At 41.3% G+C, this 14049-nt stretch overlaps 1 protein-coding gene and 1 long non-coding RNA gene across 2 annotated transcripts in view; both read right to left on the reverse strand.

Annotated features, from left to right (window-relative positions):
* The window catches only part of MACROD2 (MACRO domain containing 2), a 680006-nt gene that overhangs the window by 640075 nt on the left and 25882 nt on the right, over nt 1-14049 (reverse strand). The window lies entirely within an intron of this gene.
* LOC112945090 lies at nt 3590-4402 on the reverse strand. The gene is made up of 2 exons (XR_003248949.1): nt 4295-4402; nt 3590-4198 (listed from the first exon to the last, which is right to left on the reverse strand). It is a non-coding gene; the product is annotated as an uncharacterized LOC112945090 (long non-coding RNA).

Here is a 14049-nt window from a genome sequence, read left to right on the forward strand (position 1 = left end):
CTAGGTTGGAAACACTAACAAATAATTTATTAGCATATTAATACACTTTAGTAGTATATTAATTTCAAATAAAATAATTATTTCAAATAAAATTGAATTTCTTTCCTAAATCCAAGAGGGAAATTTTCAGGGTTTCCTACAGGAGGTGTCCAACTCTCAGGCTTTCAACAGAACATCCCCTCAGCCCAGCTCACTTCCCAAGAACCTCTTTTTCACTGGTGAGGTTTTAACCCAAAACAAATACAGCCCTATGTTCAAAAACACAAGAAATTGTAGAAGGAATGCAGCCAGCCAATGTAACTCGCACTCCACAGGCCTGAATTGAGAACACACACGATACATAAACAAGGCAGGGAAAAAASGGTTTGTGAAATAAAAAGGAATTAAGACACTGATACAAACAGAAGGCTTAAGGAAGACCCATTATGCCAGGACTTCTAAATATTTATTCAATAATGAATTTAAGAATAATAAAAAAAAAGGAATGCTATTTATCTTCTTGCCTGTCAACTTCATTAGCAAATCCAGGGGAAATTATTTATGTATTTTCAAATTTCTCATTTGTACTTCTGCCATAACTCAATACACTCTTGAATTTATTTTCTTTCAGAAGGAAAAAAATGGCAAAAAAATGATTCAAAATATCTGGCAATGGTAATCTCATGACTAAACAAGCGTTACTATTGTAAGAGCAAAATAAGAGTATCCACAAGAGAGAAAATATTTATGAAACTTCTAATAGTGTCATAAGAAAAACAACAAAACACTATCTGATTGTATCTTTTTGTTAAAATACTTTAGCTGRTGGACTCATTGGACAGTGTCTTGATATCCTATTAATCTTTCATTAGAATTCTAAGAGAACCAACTTTCTTTGTATTTCAAACTACATATTTTTAATCAGAAAATTGAAAACAAAATTTTGATCGAGAAAGGAAGGAAGGAAAACATTCTAAAAGATATACTGCTTTGAGATGTATATATAGGAGATTTAAATGTTCTTGATTTCTTGAAAGAATACTAATAAGTCAGGAGCTAATAAAAAAAGCTTTGACCAAGCGAATGCCAAGCACGCATGTTCACGAATCCTGTTCCTACGCAGATGTTAATTTCCTTATTAAATGATGTGAAAAGGGAAAAAAAGGGGAAAAAAGTCTTAAAAGTTGTAATTCCACCAAAATATCTTTATTTTGATGTAGTTGCATTGGTTAGGGAGGAAAGAGCTTGGACGATCCCTGTCCAGAACAAGCRGCATGACACAGCTCCCCAAATCACCTACCAAGAGCCAGAAACACGACGGAGGCTGGGGTTTAAGCCAAGCTTTTTCTTCCTTTTGATGCAGCAGTCTGGATGYCAGGACAACACAGAGCAGCTTTAGCAGAAATAAAACAGCTCCAAGCTACAGCAGAAGCTTCTGCTATTACAGGTTTTCTTGTCTCCATTTCACTAACTTCCCTACCTGCCAGGGAGCTCTGCTTCCAAACGGGGGCTGCCTTCCTTGCTTTCAAAGAAACTCCATTAATTAGAACATTTAACAAGGCCATRGAATTGTTCCAGGGAAATCTGCTCAACTAAATTATCATTATCCAAAATTGATAAGAGCCTTCAGGAAAACTTTAGGAAATTCTCACTTCTACTTGCCTTTTGGAAATTATGTTCATGGAAGGAGTACAGGATCTATCTTGGAACTGGCACATCCAGTCAGGCTTGGATACCCAAAGGAGTCTGCAAGGCTAGAARTAACAGGAGTGTTTCACCTAATACTCTTAAAATATTCAAGTTTGCTTATATACATAACCATACTCCATTCCATCTTTTCTAGCAAAAGGAAAATTCAGATTAGACCTATCGCAGGTGTCCTTGTTGTCATGACAATATACACCCTGTTAACAACTCTAAAACCATTAAAATGTTTGGTTTATAGTTTAAACTGAAGAATTASCGAGAGAACCCGTTTCTCCTACTCATGAGTCTCAATACAGCAAAATTATGTCAGTCATTGATGAAACCAGTAACTCACAAATGGTGTTTTCAATTCTCAGCCCTACTGCTCCAGTTTCTGTAGCATTTTCTTTTTTGTTCAATTAAAAATACACACAACWAAATCCTTTGTCACGGTAGTGAAAGTATCAGCAAAACAGAGGAAAAGGCCTTAGGCAACTTTCCTGACGCTATGATTTTCCCTTCAAATGCTAGTTCTGATCCTAGGATCTCCATCCTCTCTGGTTCRTTTTTAGTTAATATTTCAAGGAAGCCACTAGAAAGACATATAAGACACATCCAGTAATTTTCATGTATTAAAAAAAAAAAAAAACCTCACTTCTCTCAAGAACATTCTATTTACATACTTAAATTCTTTGTTGTCCATTTAACAAATTATCCATCTTGGTTTCTGTGTCAACGTTTTTAGTTTTATAGATTTTTGACTACCCAGAGTCAAACCATAACTTGCACAGAGCTTTTTTTTTTTTTTWAATGAATTTCTATGGACAACCCTTTGACAGTGAAAAATATCCATGACCTAAAGCAATTAATGGGTTACAAAAGGCAGCAAAAATAAGTACTTTATGCACTTGTTAATTATGATGCGTACAGAGTAAAAAGGCAGTTAAGCAAAAATGATTTTAAAAAAAGAAAAAAAAAAAGGATTTACAGCTTTTAAAGCTCAAGGATACTCTGGAAATTAAGCTGCTCTCTCCTGGAGGAGCGGGTGCAGCAGCTCCTTCATGCCAGGCTAAGAAAGGAGGACAGGAGGGGAGCTCCCAGGCACGACAAAACCCACAGASTCTCTTGGGAATATGAAATTTGCAAGTCACATGCTAAACCTTTTTATTCCGCCCCCCCTCAATTTTTACATGAAAGGAGCTAAGTTCTCCTGTGCCAGCCCCCTTTAACCATGTGTGAAACCCTGGCCAGAAGACCGCAATCCACGTGGGATCAGGGCTAGGGGGAAGGAAGGCTGAGCTCAATGCTCAAACCAACCAAACCAACCGTATTTTCAGAATAGAGTCCCTAAAACTGGACTTCAGCTCTTTTCAATCACAACAACAGTGCTAGCACGGATTTTGGTACAGTCTACCATGTCAGTACATTAGCTGTTAAGGTTATGTATTTAAGGAGTTATTGGTTTAATTCAAACACTTGCTTGCCATCTGTTACTTCCTTGTGTTTTATGCATTTTAATTATTCTGGAGACTTTCAAGATCTCCACTTTTTTTAATAACCTTCTGTCACATTCCCCATTATCAAAACACTCAAAACAGCTTAGGTTTTGGGCAAGTGTTACATAAGAGACAGATAATGAAGACAAAATGCATGAGGCAGCAGTCGGGTTTCAGGATGAAGAATCTCTCGGCTGTAGCCAGGAAAACACTGCTCAAGGGGTCCAAACTGCTCCCTGTTTCCTCCTTTTCAGTCTTTTTCCTCCTCAGAGACAAAGATTTTGCCATGACTCTCCTTTTCTTTTCCCAGGGGCACACAAGACTGGTTCCTTTGCAGCTAGGCTTTCATAATCAGCTCTTCCATGAGCAAACTGTTTATACTGAAAAGATTAAACCCCCCAAAGTTACATAATTGTGAGGATGCAGATAGAACAGCTAACGTGTGTTATATTAATAGCCAAGATAAAAGGTGACAATTTAATTTTCCAGCAGTAACTGTTGAGTAGCTGTCAARAAAAACACATCCTAATCGTGTGGAAGAACAAAGACCAGGGCAGATGACTTGCTAACGTTACAGAAACTACATTAGCTTCCGGTAGCTGAGGTTTCTGGTGCAGTGTGCTGAACTAAAATGTGTTTACAGGATAACAATCTTTGCACGCAGGGCTAAGCAGATGCACTTGCAAGAAGATCCTTTTCCACGGATGAGCAGGTTCAGCAAAGAACTGGGAACAGCAGCTTTGGCAGAGATCAGTTCAGGCAGGACGCAGGTGGTTGTGAAACTTAAGTCAAACAGTTGGCCTAGATGGTTTTCAGTGGTTTCCAAGGCTGTATGTGTGCAGTTTTATAAAGTGGTCAGTCATTCATCACTTTGTATWTGCATTATAAAGAATATAGATTATTGAATCGTGGCTGAATGCCAGGAGAAGTGGACAACAGTCTAGTCATTACAAGAAGTCGAGATTCTACATTCATATACAGCACGATTATGCAAGATAAACTTTCCAAAATGCTTCACCCACAATGCATCCAAAGCCCTTTTTCAAAAAAAAAAAAAAAAGCACTGAGGGTTACATCTCAGCAGATGCATCTCCTTCTTAAAATAATGCAGCAAGTGGCGGTACTCACAATACCTAGTTTTGCCCTGGGGAGCCTAATCTCCCCCTTTTCACAGTCAGTGGAGATTTTCCTGGGAGGGATTCRGAGCAGGTGCCTCTTGTTTTATCTCATCAGAGCTGTCTGCAGGAGAAGCTCCCTCAGTGCATCCTTGCACTGACTACAGAAGAGGGGGTAGGAAGGAGAAATAGGGAAAATAAAAATCCTCAAACTACAAGTAGCATTCTTGAATACCTTTCATCTGTCCTTTAAAAGCCAATACTAAAATTAAAATAAGCACACAAAGGTCTCCAAATACAAAAGAAAGGATAGAGAATGACCATTTTTATTGAAAGTAGCCACCAACCCTTTTAACTTCGCAGAGATTTTGGCCCTGAAGACATTTGATATACAGCACACTCAAGGAAGGGGCAGACAGGGACCTGCTGCCAGCTGGCTGAGCACAAACACCAAGATTTAAAACTAGATTTAATTCCATGCTATTCCCATGCTATTTGCAGGAATACTTAAAAGCTCAAATTTCTTCTCAGCCTTTTCATCTGACTTTTTTCCCCTCGCCCCAAACAAAACAAAGCAGTAACGCGGCCTGCCCACCTCTCTGCATGGGCAGGCCCTAGCTCTGCTGTAGGACCAAGGCAAACCACAAGCACGCTCCAAGTCTGAGCTGAACCGCCCGAGTCAGCACTGAGCCCTACTTTGTAGGGCTGCAGCTTCCACTCCATCACCATGAGGAAAAAAAAAAAAAAGAAAGTATTCCCAAAAAGGAAGATGCAAACTGAAGGAAAACATCTCCCTGCCAGCAGCAGGCATTGCCACAGCAGCCGTACTCACCACCCAAGAGAAGGGGAGGAAGTAAAGGGGAGCAATCCATTCGGCTCACTTCACTTTTTCTGTCATTCAGGGAAGGAAGAAGCATCTGGGAGTTAAAACCACCCTTCCTGTAAGCTTAGGCATATCTAGGTACATGAAAGGTGTTTCCAGCATGGCTTGGAAGCAACCTTTGCTACACGGTTTGCAGGGTGCSAACTGTAATTTCTCCTGTATGACAGCTCGACAGGACGCCATCAGAAATTTCTAGCTGTATTTTATCACAATACTTAGAGCTCCAAGATACAACCACYGAGTTTCTCAGTGCTTTATCTTTAGACTAGTTCTGCCATACAAAGTTCGAGGCTCCACACTCGTGAGAGGGGCTGAGGCTGGTACGTGCTGACAGCCTACTGTTCAAAGGCCACGGCAAGAGGCTCTGGGCTTCCCAAGGGAGCAAAGAGAGCAGCTCAGATGACTTCTGAGACCATGGCTGGCAGCAGGAGGCAGCAGGGAAGCCAACCACCATCAGCAGCTCGGGCAGCCACAGGAAAGGAGGCAAGCTGCTGAGGCACGAAGGACACAACGGCCCCTAATGTTCTTCAAGAGTCATGGGGATTTTGGCCCCTGCCTCTCACTACCACTTTAAAACATGTCCTCTTGTGTCCTTCAGTCGCACAGATGAGCCCGGAGGCGTCGGCGCTGGGACAGCAAGTGCCCCGTCCCTGAACGCTGGCAGGGAAAGGGTCGGCTCCGCTCCCACCATCCTTGCAGCGCTTCCACTGGATCCAGGAGCCCAGGGGCCAGGGCTGAACCGTCACAGAGCTCGCGGTCACAGCAGCGGCTTCGCGGCTGCCACACAAGCCCTGGAAGCTGTGAGGGTGCTCAAGCAGCCTCAAGCAGCACATACTTATTCGGGCCTTGGTAACAAACGCCAAGTACTTACCATTTACTTACTCACTATTTAACATACTATTTAACAACAGTAAATTTTATAAATCAATAATAAATATCCAGTATGATACTGAATTACTTAGTGAGAGAAAAACAGCACTGCCTATGAATAGATAGTCTTTTCAAAAGACAAGAAACAAGGTCTTTTGATGAAGGAATACTGAAAGTACCAAAACTTTACTGATTATACGAGACATTTGAACACTAGAGTTACTATTTCATCACTCTTAAGAGGCCGGCTGCCTTGTGATCTTAATCAACGTGACAGGCGTTTTGCTGGTTTACTTCTCCCAGAGCTTGCGGGTCTTGGTATTTAACAAAGGGTTTCCAGATACAGTTAGCAACTCGGGAGGGCAAATGCAGTTTGTCAGGAGAGCTTCTAAACTGCAATTGCAAGAAATCTGTCAACGCGCTGTGGGCTTCCCAGTCTTAACCTTAAGTATATTGAAACCATTTAACAGACTTTCTCCCACATACTCAGCACTTGATTAAAATGCCACGTTTTAAGAAAGTGGCAATRGTGAATCTCTATTCCTAACCTTATCTCTGCACCTACCCAGGTACCATACTCAGATGCACCTACTGCACCTACTCAGATCAGTAGACTGTTTCTATGGGAGTACTGTGCACAGCTTCACTGCCTGGGCTGGATCCAGCTAGTGTGTGTGCACACACAAGTAAATCCATGTTTCACTCCATGGCACTCCAAGTAAGTAACTAATTACGTGCTGCTGAATAATTGAATTGTCAATCACTACAAGGTAACTTATGAACATGAAAGGAAAAAAATATTTGGAAAAGGTAGACGTAGTTTATGGCATTTATTCCTGAGAGGAAACGAATGTTTCAGTGGTACTGGAAATAAATTTAAGTGTTTTTATGCAAAATTAAATTTATCCCTGGTGACASGCCAAGGAGGGAAAATGAACTTGTCCCGAGAAGCCTGACTGGAGCAGTTCTTCACAGTGACAGGTTCCCATTCAAAAATACCATTAAAAACAAGAACTGCCTTCCTGGGTAAGGCTAATGGTCTGTCTAGCCCAGTCTTTTCTCTCCGATCACGGCACTGGGGATAGTGCTGAGGCATCAGCCAGGCCGCTGCTTGTGGTCCATCCCATTCATATCCACCCGCAGCTCCAGTGGCTGCCGTAAGGATGTCCCAGTACACACTCTAGTCCAGGCCTTTCACTACCCAGTTATGACCCTCTGACTATGAATCTGTCTTCCTGCTTTTTCAATAAAAAGATTTAGACGTTTTTATAAAAAGAAAGAGTCTAACAGTTAAATTACTCTATTCCTCTGAAGGACTATAAAAGTAGCTTGGTCTTTTGGTAGTTTGAAGAAGCCTTCCTTCCWACTCCACGGGAATTAAGCTACACAGGAGTGGTTCRGGARGAAAAACAAAACAAAGAAAACAAGTTGTTTCAGGAGTTTCAGCGCAGTTACAACAAGTCAAGTTTGCAGAGCATTTCTGGTAGAAGCAGCTAACATGYGAAGGCTGCTGATGGATGCTAGAGGCAGAAGCTGCCCCTCCTTCCACGGGCTCACAGAGCGCCCAGGGCAGACGTGCCGCCCTCCTGCAAAGGCAGGGCCAGCTCTCAGTGCCATTACCAAGAAGAGGGCAAGTCCCTCCACAGGGCAAGCCACGAAAACAACACCCAGCAGCTGTTATGGGCCACAGGATGCAGGAGAGGAGCACTTGCTTTGAGCTCTTTCAAGAGTGTTTCACAAAAAGATGAAATACAACTACTGCATTTTCTTGCCTTTTTCAAACACGCTTAGCACAAGATGCTTTAAGGGTTTGTTTTCCTTTTAACATAAAACATTGATCAGAGCAATCTCCATGGCAGTCTTATAAGCTGACATTCCAGTCGGGTTGGTTACCTGCCTCACAGTTTGACAAAACAAATTGCTAAGCCCTGTTCTAGTGAATACCTGCTAGAGCTAAAAGGCATCTCGCTCCCATAGGGTTTGTTAGAGCCACATTAGATTGCCATTCTGCTGCAGTTAACTAAGTGGCTTTGGTGAAGCTGCTGCTCATGTTCAACACTTGCTCCTAGAGCTGGTACATAGCTAAGTTTAACACAACGACCAAAGCTCACAAAAAAGGAATATTACTTTTAAAAAATATGCTTAATTAGTATTGAAATTATACACAGACACTGTAAAGACAAAGTCTTATACAATCTGCTCGGTCTTTTATGTTTACAGTCTTCATATATGAAAAACCATCTTCAGTAACATAGATACAAAAGCACCTCTGTGCAACCTGCAATCTCCACTAAGCTTTTTTTCACTTTCAAAGATTAACAAACCAARGCAATTTAACCCAACAGCTTCAACAAAATACCAGGATTGAGATGCTCAGAAGCACAGAGTCAACAGACATCCAACCCCGGCTCCCGCTTTCAGGCTTGCCTCCTCAGGCTCTTCATAATAGACACAACAGATATCCCATATCTAATAAATTACTGTATCGCTGAAGTACCTCTTCAAAGCTGCTCAGGGAAGTAAAAAGGAAAAAAAAAAAAGAAGGAAAAAAAAATAAATTTGCAAGGACAAATCATTAATTACCAGAGCTGGAATGTAGCGATTCAAGCTTAACAACTAARTTTTACATTAAGTCTGTAGCAGAGCTGGGTGAAAACTTGGAGCTAAAAATTTATTTAGCAAAAAGTGACATTTGAAGTGAATTGTCTCATCATTTGGATGAGAACAACATATTTAGTGACAATAAATTAAAAAAGAAATCCTTTAGACTTTCAGGGATTACATTAGACTTTCAGAGATTACACCCAAATTTATACCCCTTAAAAGTGGTAAACTCATGACCATCTCCATGACCACCCGCTCCTTCAACTACTTTGGAGTTCAGTCAGGTATATTGCACATTACATTGTCAAAAAAGTTTAAAATATTCTAGACGTTTAAAAAGATAATTCTATCAGATCAATATTTTAGGGATCTGTATCTTTCTCCTACACCTTTAACAGTGGCTCTGAGTACATAAGAAGGACAAAAAGATGCAAACTAGCTGTTCTGAACTGGAAAATCTTTGAAGTCACACCTTGTGAGGAGGTTTATTCGTGACTCTTCCTCCTCCTCCACGTGAGATGAAGCACCGAAGGGCAAAGCAAGCAGAGACACACGATGAACGGGCAGAGCTGGTGAGGCATCCAGAGGTGAGAAAATTAATTCCACATAACGACCAGAAGATACTACTTGACAGGCCAGGCCTGCACAGAGATAAACACACATATTGTTTTCAAAGGTTCTTGGGATTTATTTTGATTATGAAGACAGCTGAAAACATGTAGCTRTTAGCTTTACTGAGTGCCAAAAAGATTCATTTATTTCAAGTAGCAGCTAAGCAACCTTTGACCACTGTAAGCCCTGACAACTTTAATTAGTTTTAGCTTAAAATGGAACCAAATTTGCCTTTGGCTTCTAGCCAAATAATTTTATCCCAGACTGCTCTCTGTTTCTAGTGAAGCATTACAATATAATTACTTTAATTTCTGCAGAGTTATGTTCCATTTGCCAGCTTTCCAAGAAATTTTACAACTTTAACATATAGGTGTTTTTTTTAAAAAAAAAAAGCTCTTTTTCTCACATTACTGCAGCAAAATTAATAAAGAGCGTTCATTCCTTGCTGACCCGAGAAGAGATTTTTAAATATTTCAACAGTGGGGATGCCAAAATTATGTTCATCATGTTGAATTAAAGACACCGGCCATAACACCTCCACTCACCGACAGTACAAAATCGAACTGCTGGACCTGTTTGCAGGGGGAGAGGGGCTGGTTTTAGCTGCTATCATTCTGGACAAGAAAATGACCATCTGGCAGAAACTGCCCATGTATTAGCAGCACTAACTATTTTCAGATTAAACCACGTTTTCACGTTGCCATAAAACACTAACCCCAATTAGGGATCCTGTCGGACAGCGAGTTGGCCGCTCTGCCACCTCGTGCATGTGGCTACAAAGTCATCGGACAGGCTCTATTTGCACAGGGTCAAAATTACAGGGAGGTGGCTTCAAGCAACCAGGGTGGTTTTTTCCAGCTATTCTAATCCAAGCCCATATTCCCTACCGCTTTTCTATTTAATTGCACAAGATAACCTGCCCACTTCAGAGATGGAATTAGGAGATTAGCACTGGGACAAGTCACGGCATACACAGCTGCAAGCACAAACACAAGTTTGTCTTGTCAGGAGTCCGACCCTTCCAACTACCAATAATCTCCTGTTTACCCAGGAGTTTTCAGCACTGTTTATACCGATTTACCAGCATTTTCATTAGATTGCTTTCTGGTAGAGCATTAAACAACAATGCTGTGCTCAGCACTTGTGTTCCTGAGCAGAAATGCAAACATCACGCAGAGCTTTTTCTCACTAGRGCTTTGCTTTTAGAAAGTTATTTAAGAGACAGATCCTCTTACATGGTTAAGGAGGACAGGTTAATCTCGTGCTTCATTTTAAGCACTGTGCACAAAGATCTGCAACAAGATCTTTTTTTYCTCTATGAAACACAATATTTGTGGCCACGAAAATTCTCCTGTACATCTGAGCTTTTACTATGGCAGAAACTGTCTGTGGTGATGTCCACCTCAGTGACAGTGGAAAGTGTCCATCTTTAGTGAAAAGAAAAAAATTTAAAATAATCCAGGATAGTCATAATAGCTACTGCTACTACTACTACTACTAATAATAATAATAGCAGTCTTTTGGATACATTTCTGCAGTTTGGATTTTTCCCCAAGCTAGATATGCACACAGCCTCTGCTTTTCCCAAACCACGGAAAAGATTTGATTACATGTGAGGTGTTCCTTCATTTCCAGCTCTCCAGAGCAGGAACCCGGCAGTCCCCGGGGTCCTAGGACAGCCGGGCCGTGAGCTCTAGSGACCGAGCGCGTTAGAGCGGTGCTTGCCAGGTGCCAGAGCACCCAGCACCGCTCACCCTTCCTCACACCTCGGCACCACCCAAAGGTGGGCGCAGGGCGCGCGGAGGCTTCCATGCACGGCCACCAAGGGCGCCTCTCAGCGAGCCGCTGCCTTGTGGCCACGAACAGTGGAAAGTTAGCGGCCCTCTGTGGATGGTTCTGCTTTCTAWCTCGAAAGCAAACGCACCAGAGAGCAAACAAGCAATCAAACCTCCTTTCCTACCTGCCTCCCCTCACACCCACTCGCATTTTACAGCTACCTTCTATTAACAACAACAAGGTAATTATGGAGTTTCAGGCTAAATGGCTTCACTACTGTCATTGCAGTCTCTGCATGGTCAATGTTCAGGCTCCCATGCATCTACTCAGGACAAYCTGAGGTTTGCAGTTTCCACAGGAATAGTTAAACCATTCGGAAAGACTCTTCTTGCAAGTGTTTGATTTTCCTAAAAATGTTTTTCCAGTCTTTCTATTTGTTTATAGCCGTTTCCCTTGCTCTTGGTGCAAGGATGAACTCTTGGTAAATCTGTCAAAGCCAGATACGCACCCATACATACATTATATGCACATACATGGGCACAATTCCTGATATTTATCTCAATGTTTCTTCTGGACAGTTACTATTACACCAGGGCACTGGAAGGGCATTTAGCAAAACCATTTCAGGCAGGCATATATATTTTAAATTGTTTTGGAGAGTCGAAATTTCAGGATGTTAAGAACATCCCCACTATGGCAACCACTTATAAGGGATCATTGTGCTTCCTAATGAACAAAGCCTGTTGAAACACTAAACTACATGATTATTGCTTAATTCCTAGATGTGGATGTACCTCATTGCCTCTCTGTACAGACTCCACTTTGAAGCTGAAATAATGAACTACAGCGATTACAGAAGAGCTTTTAAACAGAACAGAAATTAATGCCTTTTTATTAAATACTGGAAGAATAATTTAAAGGAGAAATAGCTTTTCAACACATCCCTATAGGACTTACATATGTCTTTACCTTATGTATGAACAATCTGCCCAAAGTGAATATGATTATTCCTACACTGCAAATTAACAACTTGCACAGCTTTTTCCAGGCTCGAGGCCTAAATTATCCACTCAACAYGACTGTCTTATTTAGAAAATAGCATTTCCCATAAAACTTACAAGCTGCTATAAATTAAACTTTGGAAGAATAAGCTGTTGGGACCCCAAAGTTGTCAGGACCACAAAGGACCTCCATCCAGTGGGTATCTTGGCACACGCCCACGTGCTTTTCAACCCAGAGAAATTCAATATGCTACTTAACAGAAAAAGAAATGAATACCTAAAGAATGGACAGTTAAAGATTAAGTAATTTCTGTAATTTTAGGACGATACTTTCATGTATGTCAGCGTACCACTTGTTCTAAAAGCTGAATCAAAAAGCTATGGCTTTTTAGCATTTGGTTTTTTTACTCCTTTATATGCACATTTTCTTTATAGTCTAAAAGATTTATYTTATGTACCTGAATGAGGTAGTATACTGTGAGAGAACAGAATTGAGGATTCCTTCAAACTCTACAGTCAGGCTAATTATACAGGATTTATCTTCAATATCTTCAGTATTTATACCACGCCAAAAGGAACACTAAGAGTTCAAACTACTTAGAAATTAAAAAAAACAAATAAATCCAAATAAAATTAACAGAAAACAATCAGTCCAAATACATGTACATATTAAATACTCCAGCATAGACACCAAGAATGTAGTACTACACTAAAAAAAGTTTAAACATACATAAAGAGACCTTAAGTCTGAAAAAAAAAAAAACTAACAACCCCAAACAAAAGCTAAAGAAATCCATAACCTGATTTCAGCTCAACAAACCAGCACCTAAGCTCAACTTCTGAAAGTTAAATCACCCTCCATTTCTTCAGAAGAACTCCAGCCTAACAACTGCATTGACATAAGGACTGAAGAAAGTTTAGACCCAAGCTAGAACAGAAGAAATTTTTAAAAAAATCTATTAAGACTATTTAGCAGTACCACAGTCAACAAAAATCATAAAGCCAAATCAATATTTCCAGTAGCAGGAAGGTTGTAAATGGCTGGGGAATTTCAAAGTTAATCCTTTGATTCAGTTATAAATCACTTTGGAAAAAGAGCTCCAGATCCCAAGGTGTCCAACTCCTCCTTCTCAAGCTAGGTGTGCTTAGGACTGGTCCTTTCCCCATCCCAACAAGGGAATCTTTAGCTGAAGTTCCAAATCTGCGTCCAGATCCTTTACTGCTAAGGAATGGAGCTTGATCACCCTGCTGTGTCAAATTTGATGCACGTTTGCTTTCGTTTCTCCTCAACAACGTAAAATCAAGGATTTAATAAAAAAAATCAGGGAGTCCAGCAAAGATGATAATACCACTGGAAACAAAATGTTAATGAACCAGTAACAACAAACTTCAGCTTTGGATTCAGTCAAAGCAGGAGCGTAAACTTTTCATTCACTAACCCRGCTGCAAAAGCAACTTGTCCTCGCTTGGCTCCATCACGTCTCCACCAGCAAATTGACTTAATTGTCAGCAGGGCCTCCGGGATGCGCCGTGACGCCCGCGGTGCTCAGGGAGCTTCCCAGAGCGCCGTGTCCACAGCAAAGACACGGAGCCGGCCACAGCGCTGTCACCCCAGGCCGAGAGGAACAGCCTGGGATCTCGGGAGAGGCTGACAAGGAAGAGGGCAAAGAACAAAATTCTGCTGTCCTGGATGATTATCACTGGCCGGAATGAGGCAAATTGTTTTATACGGATTAGTGCGACCTCGCTGCTTCTGGCACCTGTTGCTGCCAAAACGAAGGCTGAAGGTCGTGATTTGAGACTCCTGATGCTGTGACACCTCATAAGGGTCCTGCCACTGATGAGGAGAAGAGGMGACGTGTTTGGTACCTCCCCTCTCCTGCTCTTTCCCCAAGAAAGATATGAGCAAAAATGGTAAAATGGAAGGTCGCAGCCAAAACAAATTGCCTGCACCTAGGGGCAAAGGGAGAGCAGGAAGGTAGCAGAGGCTTTGCTAGGGCAGGCATTCAAACCCAGCTTGGACTGAC

The sequence above is a fragment of the Nothoprocta perdicaria genome, unplaced genomic scaffold (genome assembly GCF_003342845.1).
Source record: "Nothoprocta perdicaria isolate Ctin4 unplaced genomic scaffold, notPer1 scaffold_181, whole genome shotgun sequence".
Classification (NCBI taxonomy): Eukaryota; Metazoa; Chordata; class Aves; order Tinamiformes; family Tinamidae; genus Nothoprocta; species Nothoprocta perdicaria.